Below are 15,452 nucleotides of genomic sequence, written 5' to 3'. Positions count from 1 at the left end.
AGTGCAAGGTCGAATTATTTTCAGGACAATCCTAGGATACAATTTGCCTTTTGTAGTGTATTGACATTGCACTGTTGGCACAAAAATGATGGTGGGTAAAACCGTTGGTGTCTCAGCACTAATAATGCCAGCAGCATCACACTGTATTTGTGGTCATTGTATTCTTCACTTGTACACAGTGCAGTTTAAAAAAGAAAAAGAAGAAATATTATCAAATTGTAAAAGAGAGCTAAAAATTCTACATAGAAGATACCCCTGGTGAATTAGTATAGGTTACTAATTTCACTGAATATTAGGATTTGGATGTACATCATTTTAATTTTCTATGTGGTAAGTTGAGAAGTAGTATTACATCATCTCTGCTGCATATTGGGGGTGTGATGATTGCTTGAGGAGAAATCACATAGGTGGTAGATTTGTGAGCTAAATTAGCTGAGTTTTCATGGAGTGCTACTTTCACTTAAAAAAAAGAACCTGGCAAATTAATGTTACTTAAAGTTGCATATTGGGGTGATATGTTTTTGTAAACAAACAAAGGAAACTTCCACTTCGAGAAAACCCACTGATAGCATTTGTGGCCAATAATAAAATCAAAGCTTTCAAGCAGAATTTAGGTAATATTTTATTCACCACAGAACTTTACTACTCCGAGTATTCAGACTTTTTGAATGAGATGGTGATGTTAGAGAGTTTGATATTTTGATAACGTATAGTGAAATGTATCAGCATGTTGAAGAAATGATCACTGAATAGGAAAATTCCAAATAACTAATGTATGATGTTATGTAGTATGTGTAAGTGAAAAATTCATTCAAAGTGAAAAATGGGTGAAGGTAAAGGAGTAATAAAGAAAAGTTTATTTTAAATGTTTAGATATCACATTGCAACTAAGCTTTAAGAATCTTCCACTTGTTGAGTTTGGGTGGAGTATCAAAGAACATCCACAATTACATCTGAAAAGGTTGTTGAAATACTCTTCCATTCTCCAACCATATATTTCTTTAAGCTGTATTTTCTTCTTATACTTCAACAAAAAACAACATGTCACAGAAACCTGAATGTAAAAACAGATATAATAGCTGTTTCCTATTAAACCAGACATCAATATTTTAACATATTTAAAACAATGCCTCTCTTTTGAATATTTTTTTACTGGTCTTTTATAATGTCTAATTTTTCAGATTAGAGTTTTCTTTCTCTTCCTGCAAACCTTCCACTTTGTTGAGAAACATGGTGAATCATTTAAAATAGGAATAGTAAATATGAAATCATTCATTTGCAATACATATTATTTTTCCATACATTTTTCAGTTTCAAAATTTTAGTGATTGTGACTCTCAACCTCATGGGACAACCTGGAGACTTGTTCGCTCCTTCCTTCCTTGTTTCCTTCCTTCCTTCCTACCTTCCTTCCTTCTTTTGCCTTTCTTTCTTTTTCCTTTATTGAAATATAATAGACATACATCAAGGTATAAGATGATTAAACATATATCTTGTGAAAAGATTACCACAATAAGCTTAATAAAAACCCATTTTTTTCATATAGATGCAAAAAAAAGAGAAGAAAAAAATGCTTTTTCCCTTGTGATGAGAACTGTTATGATGTGTTCTCTTAACAACCTTCATCTGTACCATATAGCGGCATTAACTGTAGTCATCGCACTGTACATTACATCCCTAGTATTTATATTTCTTATAACTGAGAGTTTGTACCTTTTGACCACTTAGATCTAATTTCTTCTTCATCTATCTTCCACCTCTGGTAACCACAAATTTGATCTCATTTTCTATAGTTTTTTTTTTTTTTTTGTAAGATTTCACATATAAGTGAAATCATATAATAGTTGTTTCTTTGTCTTATTTCAGTTAGTAGAGTGCTATCTAGGTTCATCCATGTTGTGGAAAATGACAAGATTTCTTTTTTACAGCTGCGTAATGTTCATATCAGATATGACAGATATGACTGTGTATATATACCATATTTCTTTATCCATTCGTCCATTGATGATACTTGTTTCCCTGTATTGGCTATTGTAAATAATCCTGCTAAGAACACAAGGGTGCAGATATCTCTTCAACATAGTGTGTTTGTTTCCTTTGGGTATATAACCAAAATGAAATTGTCAAATCATAATGTAATTTTTTGAAGAACCTCCATACTGTTTTCCACAGTGGCTGTACCAATGTACATTGCCACCAAGAGTGTACAAGGTCCACACTTTCTCCACATCCACCACAGCATTTATCATTTATCTCTTCTCTTTTTGATGATAGCCATTCTAACAAGTATGAGGTGATACCTCACTATGGTTTTGATTTGCATTTTTCTAATGATTAATGATTTTAAGCATCTTTTCATGTACTTTTAGGCCATTCATATATCTTCTTTGGAAAATGTTCATATCCTTTGCTCATTTTATAATTGAACTGTTTGGTTTTTTGTTAATGAGTTGCACGCATTTTTATATATTTTGAATATTGATCCCTTACAAATTGTTTGCAAATAACTTTCCCATTATAGGTTGTCTTTTCATTTTGTTTCTTTTGCTGTGAAGAAGCTTTTTGTTTGATGTGGTCCCTCTTGTTTATTTTTTATTTCATTGCTTGTGCTTTAAGTATTATATCCTAGAGGCTTCTTTCTTGATGTTTGTAGTAGTTTCTGTTTTATCTGGAACCTTATACTACGGTACAATAGTATGCCTCAGAGTTATGTAGGTGCCAGCTAGAGTGCTTTATAAATTTTGTTTTGTATATTTGTTTTTATTTAAAGAAATATTTTTTTTAAAAGATGCTATCTACTTTGTTGGTAGGTAGTAAGCCTTTTTTTTTTTTTTTTTTTTTTTTTTTTTTTTTTTTTTTTTTTTTACAAATTGTAACAATACTCAACAGAGATAAAGAGATGCTGGCAAGAGTGGTTACTCTTCTAAGTTCTTTAAAAAGTATTTTTAGTACTTCTAAAATGATTCTATTTCATTTTGGAGGGAATAAGACTAATTTATATTTCATAAGGTATATAAAGATTCCTATGTGAGCAACTGAATTATGCAACATACATGTCTAATTTATTGTAGGGCCTTGGCTGGCCAGCTCTATTACCTAACTCTATTGCTTTGTAGCAAATGGAGATTTACTGTTTCATGTTTATTGTTCAAATTCCACTCTCATACTTTTCCATCTTGGTACAAACATAAAAACTCTATAATAATTCTGATCTATAGTCAAGTAAATATTACTTTGGAAAGAAAGATAATATTCAACTCATTTAATTCTTGATATGTTTTATTAATAGTAGATATTGAGACATCATTCAAATATTAGCTTTTTTCAAGTAAAATGATAAACTTGGTAACATGGCTTTTCAGTGACAAAGAAAAAAATATTTGACAATAGGATACTGTCACTTACATTGTAAAAATTTCTATTAAGTCAGATTTTCTAATGACAACATTTTGAGTACAGTAACATGAACGAAAAGCTATATATTTTAACTCTGATATAAATGTTGCCAAAATGTTATTAAAGATAAAGTTTTATTCAGAAGTATATGTAGACATTTAACCTTCTTTCATAAACTCTGTATCAGCTCAATGAATTCTTTTTTGATGAATAATTATGCAAAATAAAATGTATAGGATAATGAATATATAAAACAGATGGTCCTGCCTGTCTTCTGATATTTTATATCTTTAAATGGCTTCATGCACTATCAATCCATTTAAAGCACGGAGAGGGGTAACCATTAAACAGTTTTCCATTCTTCTTCACTAATGATACTTAAAGACATTTAATAACATTTGCTAATTGTGTAATGCCAATCCTCCAAAAATAATGTATCAGTAGGGAGTATTTCTGCCTCATTCCTTTTGTTTCCAGACAGCATCTAATGAACTGGAATGATCATAATTGGCAGAGTACAACACAATGGAAAACATGTTGCCAGGGGAATTCTTTAAATGTCAAAAAATTTACCTTCTGCCTGGGGAAATCAAGTAAGTCCTTAGAACTTGTATTAAAATTGAAATAGTTAAAACATTATGTAGACTTGCTTTTGCCACATTGTGCAAAACATAATAGCCTTGTCAGGATGATAAGATTTTGTATTTGCACTGTTATGTAACTATTGGTGTTATGTCCAATAATCAGAGGGATATTTTATTAGACAAAACAATATTCATCATTTATAAAGGTTAAATTGAAAAATTTTTGAACCAATAATTTAAATTTCCTTTCATGACAAAAAAGGCCAATAATAAAGACATTAAAAAATTGAGAGTATTGAGGTGCCTTTTAATAATCAAAGTGAGGGACACCTGGGTGACCAGTCAGTTAAGTGTCCGACTTCAGCTCAGGTCATGATCGCACAGTTTGTGAGTGCGAGCCCTGCATTGGGCTGTGTGCTGACAGCTCAGAGCCTGGAACCTGCTTCAGATTCTGTGTCTCCCTTTCTCTCTGACCTTCCCCTGCTCATGCTCTGTCTCTCTCTGTCCCAAAAATAAATAAAAACATTTAAAAAAATAAATAATCAAAGTGATAAATATAATATTGTTATAAACTACTACTCCGCACTTAGGCTATGTTTCTATATTTTGTTTCAGTAAAAAATTAGAAAACCACATTTAAAAAAATTCTACAATAGAGTAACTATAAAAATCTTTGTGATTAACATTTTAAATACTGTTTGACAAAATGTTCCCAAGAATTTTTCATTTTCATATAATAAAAATTCAGTCGTAATTCATATTGGTGAAATAATTAAAACGTTTTTGGCAAAAAGAAATCTCTGGACAAAATTACAACTTTCTGTTTTTGATATTTATTTTTGTCAAATGTTAAAGCACATCAAGTACCTGTTACCTTTGTGAGTAAAAGCATCACCCAGTGAGGTCATAGGCATCTATTGAATAGTCTTCTTATTTTAGCATATCTGTCATTAGCAGAATCATTCTTTAACATTCTTGATGTACAACTAGTAGTAATCATTTATCCAGTACTTGCTTCCATAGTAATACCCTTCTAAAAGAATAGCTATCTTGAACTAAAATGTAAATAAACAAACATACAAAATGTATGTCACTGATGACCACATTGGTTTTGCTTTCTCAGATTTTAGATGGTTCATTAGATTTAGGTTTGCACAAAATGTTTCATTACAAGTGAAAAAATACAAAAACTTGTGAAAGTTACATAAATGGTTTGAGGCATTTAATTAACAATTATTTTTAGGAGCATATGTTAGATGAGATACACAATTTTATATAGACCTGCATACGCATACAGTCTCGCTCACATGCAGTTACTTCATAGTTTAAAATCACTTTAAGTGATAAAGAGATCTCAAAAAAAATTAAACAAGGTAGGTTAGTTTTCAGTCTCTATGTAGGACATCTTCATAACCACAGCAGCTGGAAACAACACACATTTATTGTGTCACAGTTTTCAGTTACAGCTTAGCTCAGTCTTCTGGTCAGGTCTCAGGAGACAACAGTGAAGGTATCATCTGGGCCACATTCATTTCTGAAGGCCAGGATCCTCCTCTTTCAGACTCTCGTGATTGTTGGTAGAATGCAATCCCTTGCAATTTTAAAACTAGGTTTCTTATTTGTTTGTGGCTGTCAGTTGCAAGTTGTTCTAAGGGCTATTTGTGATTTCTTGCCACATGTTCCTCTTCCTCTGGGAACTCTCTTACAACATGGCAGCTCGCTTCTAGAAGCCCAGCAGGAGAATCTCTCCCTCAGTAGGCTAAGATGGAGTCTTACATAGTGTAACTTAATCAGGGACTCCCTATCCTATCACCTTTACTGTAGTCCACTGGCTAGATGCAATTGACAGATGATGCTTATAGCGAAGGGGAAAGTATTATGGAAGCCTGTGACACAGTGAAGTTGACTTTCAATTGCATCCTCTACATAAAGTAATGGATATATTTACTAAGTAAATGGTAAGCATTGACTATTTGAAATGAATTAATTTACACATGTATTACTGATGGGTATTGACTTCTGCATCATTAGTGTGATTATAGTTGTAAGTTTTCCTTTCTTTTGATCCAGATAATTGTCAGTTTTATTATAATTTAAATGCTACTCAGTGAGTATTCATGGTAGAAGAAAACAAACTTTCATTTTGTTCTACAGTGTTTAGAAATAAAGGAGAAAAAGTTAATATAAAGTGCATTTAAAGATTTATGATGAACTTGTTAAAAATATTATACATGTTACATAGGGGATAAGTGTCAATAAAAATTTATTTCCTTAAAAATAATTCATTTTATTAACTTTATGCATCAATTTAAATTAAATTTGAATTATTTTTAATATGTTTGAGTATTCCTTTTTAAAGCAAAATTTGAAAATAACTACAATTGTCTCTAAGCAAGACAAAGAATCTACCTTTATCTTTACATTTGAAAAGATGAAGCTTGATGAAATGTGGTTTAAGTGCAAGATCTCTGATGGCTTTTCAACATACAAGCAACATCTCATGTAGTCCTCTATTGATCCCAAATAAGTAGTGGCTGTGTGGTATGAACTGAAAGAATGTGTTTCCCCAAATGTATTTCATAGGTTGAAATCTAATCCTCAATGTGATGGTGTTTGGAAGTAGGGCCTTTGGGAAGTGTTTGGATCATGAAGACAAAGTCCTCTTGAATAGGATTAGTGCCCTTATAAAAGATGCCCTTGAAAAATCCCTTCCCCTTCTGCCATGTGAGGTTATAATGAGAAGACCCAGTCAATGAGAAAGCAGGATCTTACCAGAAATAGAATTCGCCTGTGCATGATCTTGGACTACCCATCCTCCAGAATTGTGAGGTATAAATGTTTGTTTTTAAGCCACCCATTCTTTGGTATTTTTGTTTTAGCAGCCCAGACGGACTAATACATTGTTTGAAACCATTTGATGTATATCAATTCATGAACACATCTATGGTAGTTCTCTGAGAAATTGCAATAACTGCACATAAATCCTCTCATTAGAAAGGAGGACACCATGCATTGTCACATAGTTGCACTGATTGATTTATGTGAGACAAGGCACAGACTCTTGTCAGGAAGCTCACAGAAAATAATACAGGGGTATTTCTTTGATAAAGCAGATTTAAAGTGACAGTTATGTATAGGTGTGGGAAAATTATTTCTCCTGATTGATTTTGCTCTTCACTTTTCTAAAAAATTGAGCACTTTCCAAACTGTGGGTTTATCTTAATAATATATAGTGACTCTGAGTTCCTGTTTATTTCACAGGTCAGTTTTTCTCAAACAAGAATATAGTTGCAAAGCATTCCCAACCCACTCATGATAAAATTTGATATGCCTAAGGAAAACAAGTATATTCTGATATGCGAGACATGGTTGAAATCCTCCAACCACCCATAAACAACACATAGTAACTGTGTAGTGAAAATAACTTTTCAAATATTTAAAGTGACAGGTGACACTGATAAGGAGGAAAAGAAGTAAAAATAGTTGTGATTTATATTTCTTGTAAAAGCTCTCGGTATGATGATGGAGAATGTAATGAAAGATTATAGTGAGGTATTTAGATTACTATTTTTATTTAATCTTCAGAATCTTTCTTGAATCAATAATGGAATTTTGGTTATAGTATTAAACTTATCATCCCTTCCATGGAAGTATGTTATTATAAATTCTATTCTATTTCAATTCTATTCAAAATTGAGTAGTGTTCTTTTTTTTAAAGTTTATTTATTGTGAAAGAGAACAATTGGGGGAGGGACTGAGAGAGAGGGAGAGAGAGAGAATCCCAAGCAGTCTCCATGCCCAACATGGAGCCCATTGGTGGGGCTCAATTTCATGACCTCAAGATCAAAAGTCAGACACTCAACTGACTAAGCCACCCAGACACCCCAAAATTGAGTAGCATTCTTATTTTCACTGGATATATCCTTTGATTCAATGAGTCTAAGAATAAGAAAATTCTAATTGCAATAAAAAGTAATAGGATTTTGTTCAAATCATTTTGTGCATTATAAGAGGAAATTTTAAACCAACTAATAAGCAAAACCAGAAATAGTTTGATTGAAATATTGTGAGAAAGCTGCTTTAATATATTTTCTCAAACACTATATGAAAATTATAAATAGCTTGAATTTTAAAATTTTACCACTTAAATCTGATCACCTGAAGAAGTTCTGTGTCATACAACTTTAAAAAGTCAAGGGCTTTGCCAAAGAAATACTCTAACAATTGTGTTATTGGCTTTTCAACAACACAAGATTTGTTTTTACTCCTTTAGTGGTTACATGAACTCTAGGTAAAGGAAAAGAGCTTTGTTTTGCTACAAAATCAGTGTTGACTTCACCCCTCCAACAATAAGAATATAGTATGTTGGTGTAATTAACAGAAATGTATGAAAATAATGAAGCATGATACTACTTCAGAGTAGAAAATAGTCCAGGAAAGGGAAACACTCCTAGAGGCCCTTACACCAGATAAGAAGGCCAAATTCACTGTTTCCCCTCTGTGGTAGGCCAAAACTTAGCTCCCCTAAAAGATGTCCACATCAAATCTCTGAAAAGAGTGAATATATTTCGCATAGCAAAAAACATGATTAAATTATATATATATATTTATGTGTGTTTGTGTGTGTGTGTGTGTGTGTATGTACATGTATGCATATATATATATATGTGTGTATATAAATATATAAATTAAGGACATTGAGAGGAGAAATTAGGGTTATCAAGTGATATGTAAATGAATCACATGTATCCTTAGAGGCAGAGAGAGTTTTGAGAGAGACACCAGGAGAGGAGGTGATGTAGATGGAGGTAAGAGATTGGAGTGATGTGGTCTCAGGTCAACAAATACTCACCAGCCATAGAAATTGGAAGAGGCAAGTAGCAGAATCTCCCCTATAGTGCCCAACAGCCTGATGTTGATATTCTGCCCTCCAGAACTGTGAGAGAATAAATTTCTGTTGTTTTAAGCCACAGGGTATGTGGCAGTTTGTTACTGCAACCACAGAAAATGAATATTACCCTATATTCGGTCTAAGAAGACCTACTGAATATCACTTGTGTAACTAGTATTCTATATCACTAGATAATACGTGTGAGGTTTCACATTTAACATGTTTTATTATAATATGAGAAGGTGATAAAACAATGACAATAACATTTACAAACATTGTGTAATTTTATGTACTCCAGAAAATTTAAGGGACAGAAGTATAAATAAAAGATTGGTATCTTTAGTTTTTTTTTAAATTTTTTTTTAATGTTTATTTAGTTTTGAGACAGAGACAGAGCATGAGCAGGGAAGGGTCAGAGAGAGAGGGAGACACAGAATGTGAAGCAGGCCCCAGGCTCTGAGCTGTCAGCACAGAGCCCGACGCAGGGCTCGAACTCACGGACTGTGAGATCATGACCTGAGCCGAAGTCGGATGCTTAACCAACTGAGCCACCCAAGCGCCCCCTTTAGTTTTGACAGTAATTCACTGCATATTTTCTAAGTTTTTGGAAGCTATTTAAAAGACAATAAATTTTAATATATTTTTGAAATATTTATTTACTGAGAGGGGGGAAGGGGCAGAGAGAGAGAGGGTGAGACAGAATCCCAAGCGGGTTCCAGGTTGAGTGGAGAGCCCAACACAGGGCTCAATCTCACCACTATGAGGTCATGACCTGAGCTGAAATCAAATCAGACACATAACTGACTGAGCCACCCTGGGGTCCCTAAAAAGGTGATAAATTTAAAAAATGGAAGATGTTACCTAAAAAGATAAAAATGGGCCAATGCTCAAAAATTAAAATCAATATTTAGTGAACATCCTTCTAGATCTTTTCCTATAAAATAAATTTGTATAAACCAGATAGAAAATGATGTTTAGCAACCATTTATGATGGAAATCCCTTCCATTTAGGTCGTGTGAATTTCACATCAATTAATATAGATGCATGCCATTTCTTTTTCCTTTTGTCAATAATATCTTTGGTATGGGTATAAATTATTTATTTTATCAATATGTTATTGGTTTAGTTTTAGATACTTTCTGAGATTCTGCTCTAAAGTAACACTGCAGAGTGCATTTTTACATGTAAAATATTTAGGCTCCAGATTGGCTCTGTAGCCAAAGAAAGCATGCAGACTGGTCTATGCAATGGAAAACTCACAGCAAGTAGGTTGAGATGTTACAGATTACCTGCACCTGGCCTTAAGGAGTATTCATGTCATTCTGGCAGATGATAATGATAATAGAAAAGTGAACACATGTAAGTTACCCTGCAGGTACTGTTGAGCATGTGAGGAATGAAACAGTAGACGACTGAAATTTCCTTCCAAATGACATTTTGGAAAGCAAGACCCTTGTGATTTCTTAATTAAAGGAAATTATTTATCTTTTTAAAAAGTACGTTGTTTTGGTGTTGTTGCTGTTTCATTATTGGCTGGTGGAGTTGGAGCCTAGCAGTGCCCATAAATCTGGAATAAATCTGTTGAGTCTGGTACAGAATGGCAGTTAGGCAAAGCACAGTGATGTTCCTGGAGGGTTTGCCAGTTGGAAGTCGTTCTCACAGATGGAATCATCACAGTGCTGGGAGTAGTAATTGAATATTGAATCCCCTGGACTTGCTCGGTATTTACCCCTTTTATTCCTATGCAGTAGGTCTTTCGGTTTTTTACTTTTCTTTCTAAGAAACTTCCTCTTCTGCTGATTTTTTTTTTTATTTTTCAATTTTTATTTTTATTTTTTGCATTTCTGCTCTGTTGATTGATATTTCCAAAAACTCTTTTTAGGGTTAACATGTTTCACCCCTTCGCTCTTTGTAAATCCTGACAAAGCAAAACCTTTGAATATTCAGTTTTGTTTTCTAATATGGTAAGTATATTCTGCAGCTTTCAAACACACCATGTTTTTAGAAAGTAAACAATCAATAAGAGATAAAAAATGTGGTTCATATAGTAGAAAACCCAAACGTTGCGAGTTTAACTTCCTCCCCTGGTTCAGGAGTTAAATTCTTCAGTTGAAAAGCCAAGTGATTGAAATGCAATATAATATTCTAGTTCTAATTCAAGAACCATGGTTGAAGAGCGATGGAGAAAATGAAGAAAGGGAAAACTGACATTTTTTTCTTACTTCCCAAAGGTATTTTATAAGCCTAACAGCTACAGATAATCTAAAGTTTAATATTTCTGACTAAAGACTTAAAAATGTAATTACTTGTTTTGCTCTGTTCTTCCTAAGAATTGTTTTGGCAATCCACATTTTCTTCAATACTACAAGTTTTGCATTAACCTTTAGGGCAACAGACTGGAATTGTTACAGGTTTTGCAATTAGCTGTGGTTGTAAAGTCAGACATTCAGAAGCAGAACTCAGTGTCAGAGTGAGCATCTGATGAAAGTACTAATGTACGTGGAGAATAAATCTGTTGCTGTAGCAACCAGTCCTCATTCTCTACCAAAGGGTAAAAACAAAAAGAAAACAAGTAAAATCCCTCAAGTTTCAATTTAAAAAGATAGCTATTCCATATGGAATTATGAATAGAATCTTTAAATTCAACATTTTAACCAATAATAAATGACAGCAACTGTTATACTTTTAATTCAATCCATCAGAAAATAACTTGTAAGCCTCGGAAAGTATACATTTTGGGCCAAAAGAAATTTGCTTCCTTTTGACAATGGGCTTATTTTGTTTTAATTTAAAAATGTACTGAAAATTCTTATGGAAGCATTTTTCTGTGAGAATATCTGTGGCTTTCCTGGAGGTTCAGAAACAATCTTCACTGATGTAGCAGGCTGATAGATTTTCTTCTACACTGAAAGACTTTTCATGAGCACCTTCTTGAGAACTAGACAGAGATGGACATTTGTTGAGTTATAGACAAGTTTCCTGGCTTCTAGTAACCCAGTAAAAATAAGGAAGAGAACATCATACAAACACAATATATTTAAAAGCCATATATATCTATATCTATATCTATATCTATATCTATATCTATATCTATATCTATATCTATCTATATCTATATCTATATCTATCTATCTATCTATCTATCTATCTATCTATCTATATGACACAAATACAGAGACAGTAAAATAAGCTTTATGTCAAAGTATGTTTTAGAGGAGAGGAACTAAAAAAGCACTTAATCGAAATGAAGTGACAAGGGAACTGCTATGTGAAATCTTTTTCCAAACAAAATGGTTTACAGGTAGCAGATGTCTGTTTTCTGGTTAAACTAGGAAATGTCCAGAATGATAAGAAATTTGGGTACGTCTGATAAAATAGTAACAGCATGGTGGAAGGAGAAAATAGGTGTTTCCAAGCATATTATCTGGTTTTGCAAAGGACTTGAAGGTGAGAATAGAAAAATTACTGGGTAGATATTTGAACAAGGATATTTGTTGAGAGGCTGGAGTAGATAGGAGAGATCACAGCAGCCTGTCAGTTGAAAGCTTCCCAGTGAACAAATGTGAGACCTTATTTTCTTTATAATGTGAGTGCCTTATTTTCTTTACACAATTAGCCACCTTTTCTAATTTTCCAAGTATCTGTTATTTCTAATTTTCCAAGAATCTGTTATTGCTGTATATGCATATAGTGCTGTTAATCTGAAATTGTTTTGAGAATTCACAATTCATAAAAAATAACTTTTAAATGGCTGTGGCAGAATTTAACAGAGGGAAAAAGTCATAATGTAAACATTCCCAGTTTGTAGTAGCTATTATCACTGTTTCAATACCTTTTAGCCAGATATACCTAACAGAATAACATTTAATTTTTTGTATCATAATGCATTTTTTCTTAGTGCAGCTTGGTTACTTATGAAAATGAGAAGATACTATTTACTCACATGGAAAGAAATATAAGTGGAAATTTCAAATGTTTGTATCTACTTGGATTTCTTTAATGCACATACATGTTCTCTATTGGGGTGATCATAGCACCTTTTGGCACTAGTCTATGTTAAAACGTATCTATTTTCTTTTATGATTGGAATTTAGTTAAATTGGGATGCATGTACTACTCCAGATTTTGTTTTCTAGATTCTATGTAATCTTTTTGTTCATCAAATCTGTTGGAGTGAACATCAAGGAAGACACTCATGACTGAACAAAATGAGGGAATATTTAAATCCAGGGATGAGTTCAGGTGCTGATTGTGTAAGGCTGCCTACCCCAGCCCTAAGAGTACATATGCACGTGTGTGTATACACACACACACACACACACACACACACACACACACACACGTGATCACTGGGTAGAAGATCACAGAATAAAACCATTACATTTAAAGTGAAGAACCACTGCAAACTGGTTCTGCTAATCTTTCCTAATAATTCCTAAACCTCTTTTTGTGATGACGTGGTTGAGACAATTTGAGGCATTTGAAATGAGGATTCAGTGTGGAAATAGGTGTAGTTATATGATCTTTCTGAAAATATCCTTAGTTGAGTCATGAAATCAGTAAACTCTCGTGAGTTCCTGTGAAAGTATTGGTCTGTGGTTTCTCTGTTTTGGCGTAGTTTGTCTAGAAAAGCTATAACGACTAAGCAGGATCTTATTCGATCATGGAATAAAAATTCACATCTATATACATTTTATATATTAAATTGGTAGTAACTGGTTGATTGCATTTGAAGTGTTCTGTCCTAGGGCTAACATCTGAAAAATTCTGTTCTATATATTTTCTTTATTTTTTAAGTTGTTTTAAGTGAGAGGGTAATATGGTTGCTGTTACCCTATCAAGTCCAGCAGCAGAAGCTCCATTACAAAGTTCATAGAGCTATACATTGCAAAGTCCCAGATTTATGTCTTTAAACTTGATCACATACACATACACCTGTGTCACAATTGCTTTAGTATGCTCCAGTGGAATTCTCAGGCTACTGGTAGTGTGAGGTTTTTTTAGGTTCTACCTACCAACATAAAAGCAAATAAAAAAAATGAGGATTAATAAGCATGGCATAGGGGCTCTTCTAAGGTCCTGCAAGGGTGAAAAATATCACACATTTTAAGATTGGTCAGCATGGTTCACAGACCAACTTTTTAAACTCCTCTGAGTTTTATAAATCCCCTGAGACTTAAAAAAATAAGGCTGTAAACTTTACCCACCCAAAGCCAAGCATTCTTATATTATTAAGTCACATTCATTTTCTTTTCTGGATTGCACTAAAAATAAAGGCATTGTAAAATAAGAAAAAAAATGGGAGGCGGCTGGGTGGCTCCGTCAGTTGGGCTTCCTTCTTCAGCTTAGGTCATGGTCTCAACGGTCTGTGGGTTCGAGCCCCGCGTTGGGCTCTGTGCTGACAGCTTGGAGCCTGGAGCCTGCTTCAGATTCTGTGTCTCCCTCTCTCTCTCTGACCCTCCTGGATTGCACTCTGTCTTTCTCTCAAAAATAAATAAATATTAAAGAATTTCAAAAAAAGAAATAAGAAATGGTTAATAAGCATTTTAATTAAAGAATTGAAAGTAAAATATTCTTAAATTATTGTGGTCGAGATTCTTTTAAAACACATGAAAGATGTTATTTTTGATTACAGGATTACAAAACCAAATGAAAATTTATTTCTACTATGACAACAGATGTGCAGGTTCAGACACTGGTACAAAATTTATGTTTTTATTTTCCAAATGAATGCCAGTGAATTTAACTGTACTCACATAAGTGACTTTAAGAGCTGTTAATACAGATATTTGGCAACTATGTCCCTAACATAAGAAACCTGCAACCTATAATTTATCAAAAAACTATTCAATATACATTTATTGAATGTCTACTCTGTTAAAAGTCTCAAAAAGATAGAAAAGTAATGTGAATCATGGATATTTCTATTAAAGAAGTTACAATCTATTTAAAAATGATGAATATGTATACAATATAGTAAATAAGTAGTAATACGAGAAACAAGGGAGAAATACACTTCTCAGAGACTATCATATTTGTTGTGTTAAGAAAGATGTGTTGATAAAGATGGGTGTGTTAAAGATGGGATAGAAAGAAAAAGTGAAGTGTAAAGTAAGATGGTGAGATAGTAACAGGAGAAGGCCTTCAACAGTTGTAGGAAAGAGGCAAAGCTTATTCTGGGAGTAAGGGGTTGCACAATTTGCCTAAAAATAAGGCACAAAAAAGTGGAGAAACATAGTACTTTAGTTGAGTCAGGGCCATCATGCATAGGGCCATCTTGATCCCTAGGTGACTGTGCCCTTGTGATGAAATTAATTCATACCCGTGTCTCCTTAAAGAGTTCACTGTTAGGTACTAGATACAAAATAACAATAATTATCAAAATACCAGCTTTATCACCAATTAACAAGGCCAGGGATATAAGCTAGTCATATAGTTCAAATTGTCTCCTTAATACTCTGTGAATGTATCTAAAAATGGGAGCCTTATGAGCTAACTAATGGAGGGCTGGATGTAAGGAAAGTTACCCAAATACCTACTTAGAAGACACCCTATCATGTGGATGCATTGTCAAGAAAGG

General features: G+C 33.3%; 1 long non-coding RNA gene across 1 annotated transcript in view; it reads left to right on the top strand.

Moving 5' to 3' along the window:
• Nucleotides 1-10,514: 10,514 nt before the first annotated feature.
• Nucleotides 10,515-15,452, top strand: part of LOC122201095 — a 68,490-nt gene continuing 63,552 nt past the window's right edge. The window contains exon 1 of the long non-coding RNA XR_006194076.1: nucleotides 10,515-10,593. This is a non-coding gene — a long non-coding RNA (uncharacterized LOC122201095). The remainder of the gene's footprint in view (nucleotides 10,594-15,452) is intronic.

Source organism: Panthera leo, chromosome A1 (genome assembly GCF_018350215.1).
Source record: "Panthera leo isolate Ple1 chromosome A1, P.leo_Ple1_pat1.1, whole genome shotgun sequence".
Taxonomy (NCBI): domain Eukaryota; kingdom Metazoa; phylum Chordata; class Mammalia; order Carnivora; family Felidae; genus Panthera; species Panthera leo.
The sequence above is the reverse complement of the archived record's forward strand: the minus strand, read 5'-3'. Positions and strand labels throughout refer to the sequence as shown.